The following is a 7,248-nucleotide window of genomic DNA, read 5'->3' as shown; positions in this document are numbered from 1 at the left end:
AACCAACTGTCGTCAGGAGAAGATTCCCCGTTGTACGATAAGACAGAAATGTTGTGTTGTGAGATAAGATATCTGTGTACTTTGTTCATCATGTTTCTATATGGCTAATCTTTAAAACCTTACTGATCGTTAATGACACACTCAGTATAATTCTGAATACCAAAAATGTACTACGAGGCGAAGGTTTATATCAAATGAAGCAACAATCAATCAATCAATGAATGTCTTGCTTTTTATTATGCACAGTCATGTTAATCATGTTAATTCATTTCCGCTGCCTGTGTATCCACTATGTATACGTTTGTATGTTCTTCCCTGTTCAGAAGCCCGCTTAACGGCGTCGCCACGGCAACCCGGTATCTTTCTACAGCACCGCCGGTTGCCGTGGGGATGTAGAGCCACGCCATATTTTGGGTAGTAGGGTAGTGTAGTGTTGGTATTGTATGGATATTAGAAGTTGGACTAGTTTAGTGTTCATTTATTTGTTAAAAAAAAAATATATATATATGTTTTTTATATTTTTGAGTTTGGGCCAATACTTGGCATTGTGAGAAAGCTCTGTTTTAGCTAAACTGAAGTACAGAAGTACATCAACCATCCCCTTCAACATGTTTTACTTTGCAATTTATTTTCCAACCTTAGTTCAAATAAGAGCAGAGAAATTGGCTTTCTCTAATTAAATCCAGATTCAACCAAAAAAATAAAACGTATGGTTTATTCAACATAATAACAGACCAGCCAATGTTCTTATTTACAAACAGTATCGTTTGTCTTTTACCTTAAGGTTTGTTAATACGGTTCTAAGCCCTTCTCCTTGTGCATAAAGGCTGTATATTTCGCATCTGCTAAATGTGGTAAATAGTGAAAAAATGTTGTTCGGTTTTGGGATCCCTTATACCTTCAGATGTGTATATTAGCCAATCGATCTATTTTTAAAGGAGTTCCCACCACTGTTATCTAATCGATACACTTTGGGGGTTTTTTGTAGGGCGTTAGCACAAGGCAATGTATATACTGTGTAAGTACGGAATTTTTTGGGGTAATACATGTTTTTTTTCTTCATTTTCCATCTTTTATTTTTGGATTTACAAAATGATTTAATGTAGAGAAGAAAAAAAAACGTTGATGAGGCCAGTGGTTTGTTGTAGTGTTGATGGCATGCTTACCTGTGCTGCAGATCAGAAAGGTTTAGAGAAGATTGGTAGATTTTAAAGGTACAGTTTGTTAGCTAGCTTTGTTAGCTAGCTCCGTTGGCTAACTGTTGAGTTAACTTCATCAGCTAGCTCCAACATTACACTTTGTTAGCTTTTTCTTTAGTTGGCTGTGTTAGCTAGCTGAAGAGAGATAGATATAGGACTCTTCTATGTATCTGTGTCATTATAGCGTCTGTGACAGCATCGGCTTTTTAAAGTAGTCAATTTTCTTCTTCGCGATTGCCTGATCCCATGCTAAGATGGCCCTTTGTCCACCAGAGGACTCTAACGTTCTCTATGGCTAGCTCCAACACCACCCTTCTTTAACTAGCTCCAACACCACCCTCCTTTAACTAGCTCCAACACCACCCTCCTTTAACTAGCTCCAACACCACCCTCCTTTAAATAGCTCCAACACCACACTTCTTTAACTAGCTCCAACACCACCCTCCTTTAACTAGCTCCAACACCACACTCCAACACCACACTTCTTTAACTAGTTCCAACACCACCCTCCTTTAACTAGCTCCAACACTACACTTCTTTAACTAGGTCCAACACCACCCTCCTTTAACTAGCTCCAACACCACACTTCTTTAACTAGTTCCAACACCACCCTTCTTTAACTAGTTCCAACACCACCCTTCTTTAACTAGCTCCAACACCACCCTCCTTTAACTAGCTCCAACACCACACTCCAACACCACACTTCTTTAACTAGCTCCAACACCACCCTCCTTTAACTAGCTCCAACAACAACCCTCCTTTAACTAGCTCCAACAACAACCCTTCTTTAACTAGCTCCCACACCACCCTTCTTTAACTAGCTCCAACACCACCCTCCTTTAACTAGCTCCAACACCACACTTCTTTAACTAGTTCCAACACCACCCTTCTTTAACTAGCTCCAACACCACCCTTCTTTAACTAGCTCCAACACCACCCTCCTTTAACTAGCTCCAACACCACACTCCAACACCACCCTTCTTTAACTATCTCCAACACCACCCTTCTTTAACTATCTCCAACACCACCCTCCTTTAACTAGTTCCAACACCACACTCCAACACCACCCTTCTTTAACTAGTTCCAACACCACACTTCATTAACTAGCTCCAACACCACACTTTGTTAGCTAGCTCCAACACCACACTTTGTTAACTAGCTCCAACACCACACTTTGTTAACTAGCTTAGTTAACTAACTTCAACAGAATGGGGTTAATCTTTCACAATCATTACTTGTGATTATATGATACACAAAGTCACTGCCAAAATAAAGGAAACACTTGAGTAAATGAGTAAATTAATGCAGGTGCTCCCACACAAGTGTGGTAATTATGCAATTAACATCCCATCATGCTTAGGGTCATGTATAAAAATGCCCAGTTGCCCATTATTTTGGTTAACATGTCTAGAAGAAGAGATCTCTTACTTTTGAAAGAGGGGTTTGCCAAGGGTGTGTGTGTGTGTGTGTGTGTGTGTGTGTGTGTGTGTGTGTGTGTGTGTGTGCGCACGTGTGTGTGTGCGCACGTGTGCGTGTGTCTGTCACTAGATCTCAACCCAATTGAACAGTTATGGGAGATCCCTCCAATAGAGTTCCAGACACTTGTAGAAGCTATACCAAGTTATATTGAAGCTGTTCTGGTATTTTATGTTGGTGTTTCCTTTATTTTGGCAGTTACCTGTTTAATGCTTTATCATGATCACTTCTGGTAATAAATAAACATTTACAAACCATATGAAGATTTAACGTTTCTGAACTACATCTAGTCACATCATTAACCCAGCATTAGTCACATGATTAACCCAGCATTAGTCACACATCATTAACCCAGCATTAGTCACATCATTAACCCAGCATTAGTCACACATCATTAACCCAGCATTAGTCACACATCATTAACCCAGCATTAGTCACATCATTAACCCAGCATTAGTCACACATCATTAACCCAGCATTAGTCACACATCATTAACCCAGCATTAGTCACATCATTAACCCAGCATTAGTCACACATCATTAACCCAGCATTAGTCACACATCATTAACCCAGCATTAGTCACATCATTAACCCAGCATTAGTTACACACATCATTAACCCAGCATTAGTCACATCATTAACCCAGCATTAGTCACATCATTAACCCAGCATTAGTTACACACATCATTAACCCAGCATTAGTTACCCACATCATTAACCCAGCATTAGTCACATCATTAACCCAGCATTAGTTACACATCATTAACCCAGCATTAGTCACATCATTAACCCAGCATTAGTCACACACATCATTAACCCAGCATTAGTCACACACATCATTAACCCAGCATTAGTCACATCATTAACCCAGCATTAGTTACACATCATTAACCCAGCATTAGTCACATCATTAACCCAGCATTAGTCACATCATTAACCCAGCATTAGTCACATCATTAACCCAGCATTAGTTACACACATCATTAACCCAGCATTAGTTACACATATCATTAACCCAGCATTAGTCACATCATTAACCCAGCATTAGTTACACACATCATTAACCCAGCATTAGTCACATCATAAACCCAGCATTAGTCACATCATTAACCCAGCATTAGTTACACACATCATTAACCCAGAATTAGTCACATCATTAACCCAGCATTAGTTACACACATCATTAACCCAGCATTAGTCACATCATTAACCCAGCATTAGTTACACATCATTAACCCAGCATTAGTCACATCATTAACCCAGCATTAGTTACACACATCATTAACCCAGCATTAGTCACACACATCATTAACCCAGCATTAGTCACATCATTAACCCAGCATTAGTTACACATCATTAACCCAGCATTAGTCACATCATTAACCCAGCATTAGTCACATCATTAACCCAGCATTAGTCACATCATTAACCCAGCATTAGTTACACACATCATTAACCCAGCATTAGTTACACATATCATTAACCCAGCATTAGTCACATCATTAACCCAGCATTAGTTACACACATCATTAACCCAGCATTAGTCACATCATTAACCCAGCATTAGTTCCACACATCATTAACCCAGCATTAGTCACATCATTAACCCAGCATTAGTTACACACATCATTAACCCAGCATTAGTTACACACATCATTAACCCAGCATTAGTCACACATCATTAACCCAGCATTAGTCACACATCATTAACCCAGCATTAGTTACACACATCATTAACCCAGCATTAGTTACACACATCATTAACCCAGCATTAGTTACACATGATTAACCCAGCATTAGTCACATCATTAAACCAGCATTAGTTACACATCATTAACGCAGCATTAGTCACACATCATTAACCCAGCATTAGTCACACATCATTAACCCAGCATTAGTCACACATCATTAACCCAGCATTAGTCACATCATTAACCCAGCATTAGTCACATCATTAACCCAGCAATAGTCACACATCATTAACCCAGCATTAGTCACATCATTAACCCAGAATTAGTTACACATCATTAACCCAGCATTAGTCACATTATTAACCCAGCATTAGTCACATCATTAACCCAGCATTAGTTACACATCATTAACCCAGCATTAGTCACACATCATTAACCCAGCATTAGTCACATCATTAACCCAGCATTAGTCACATCATTAACCCAGCATTAGTTACACATCATTAACCCAGCATTAGTCACATCATTAACCCAGCATTAGTTACACATCATTAACCCAGCATTAGTCACCTCATTAACCCAGAATTAGTCACATCATTAACCCAGCATTAGTCACATCATTAACCCAGCATTAGTCACACATCATTAACCCAGCATTAGTCACATCATTAACCCAGCATTAGTCACACATCATTAACCCAGCATTAGTTACACATCATTAACCCAGCATTAGTCACCTCATTAACCCAGAATTAGTCACATCATTAACCCAGCATTAGTCACATCATTAACCCAGCATTAGTCACACATCATTAACCCAGCATTAGTCACATCATTAACCCAGCATTAGTTACACACATCATTAACCCAGCATTAGTCACATCATTAACCCAGCATTAGTTACACATCATTAACCCAGCATTAGTCACATCATTAACCCAGCATTAGTCACATCATTAACCCAGCATTAGTCACACATCATTAACCCAGCATTAGTCACATCATTAACCCAGCATTAGTTACACACATCATTAACCCAGCATTAGTCACACACATCATTAACCCAGCATTAGTCACACACATCATTAACCCAGCATTAGTCACATCATTAACCCAGCATTAGTTACACATCATTAACCCAGCATTAGTCACATCATTAACCCAGCATTAGTCACATCATTAACCCAGCATTAGTCACATCATTAACCCAGCATTAGTTACACACATCATTAACCCAGCATTAGTTACACATATCATTAACCCAGCATTAGTCACATCATTAACCCAGCATTAGTTACACACATCATTAACCCAGCATTAGTCACATCATTAACCCAGCATTAGTTCCACACATCATTAACCCAGCATTAGTCACATCATTAACCCAGCATTAGTCACATCATTAACCCAGCATTAGTTACACACATCATTAACCCAGCATTAGTCACATCATTAACCCAGCATTAGTTCCACACATCATTAACCCAGCATTAGTCACATCATTAACCCAGCATTAGTCACATCATTAACCCAGCATTAGTCACATCATTAACCCAGCATTAGTTACACACATCATTAACCCAGCATTAGTTACACATCATTAACCCAGCATTAGTTACACATCATTAACCCAGCATTAGTCACATCATTAACCCAGCATTAGTTACACACATCATTAACCCAGCATTAGTCACATCATTAACCCAGCATTAGTCACATCATTAACCCAGCATTAGTTACACATCATTAACCCAGCATTAGTTACATCATTAACCCAGCATTAGTCACACATCATTAACCCAGGATTAGTCACACATCATTAACCCAGCATTAGTCACATCATTAACCCAGCATTAGTTACACATCATTAACCCAGCATTAGTCACATCATTAACCCAGCATTAGTCACACATCATTAACCCAGCATTAGTCACACATCATTAACCCAGCATTAGTTACACATCATTAACCCAGCATTAGTCACATCATTAACCCAGCATTAGTCACACATCATTAACCCAGCATTAGTCACACATCATTAACCCAGCATTAGTCACATCATTAACCCAGCATTAGTTACACACATCATTAACCCAGCATTAGTCACATCATTAACCCAGCATTAGTCACATCATTAACCCAGCATTAGTCACATCATTAACCCAGCATTAGTTACACATCATTAACCCAGCATTAGTCACACACATCATTAACCCAGCATTAGTCACATCATTAACCCAGCATTAGTCACACATCATTAACCCTGCATTAGTCACACATCATTAACCCAGCATTAGTCACATCATTAACCCAGCATTAGTTACACATCATTAACCCAGCATTAGTTACACATCATTAACCCAGCATTAGTCACACACATCATTGCCAAGCTGAACACCTTCATTTACATTTAAAAACAGACCCGTTTTGCAGACATCAAAATAAAAACACAATTAATTATCAAAAATTCCAGTAAATTCCCCAACATTCCCAGCGTTTTCCAGGAAACCCATTTCCAGAAGATTCCCAGAATCAGAAAATAACCTGCAAGTTACCCGGTATCCTCCAATCAGGATTTTCTGGAAATGTTTTGGAAAGTTACTGAAGTTCTGCAACCCTAGCAACATAACTCCCACTACAGGCCAATACCAAACTACAGTAGGACTGAGTAACGTTGATTTAACGTTGAAATCTGATGTTTTAAAGAAGTGTGTTCGCTATAGCCGCATTTTCGCTGTCACTATTTCTCCCTCTAGCCATTAAAACGCTTTGAACATTATTGAGATGAGCGGTATATTGCTGCAGAAAGTAACCAAATCCCAAAGCAAAATCTGACTGTGTCACATTTATTATTATCTTTGCATTGCAATTATTAATGGCA

This window comes from Salmo salar, chromosome ssa04 (assembly GCF_905237065.1).
Source record: "Salmo salar chromosome ssa04, Ssal_v3.1, whole genome shotgun sequence".
NCBI classification, from domain to species: Eukaryota; Metazoa; Chordata; class Actinopteri; order Salmoniformes; family Salmonidae; genus Salmo; species Salmo salar.
Note: the sequence above shows the minus strand (reverse complement) of the source record.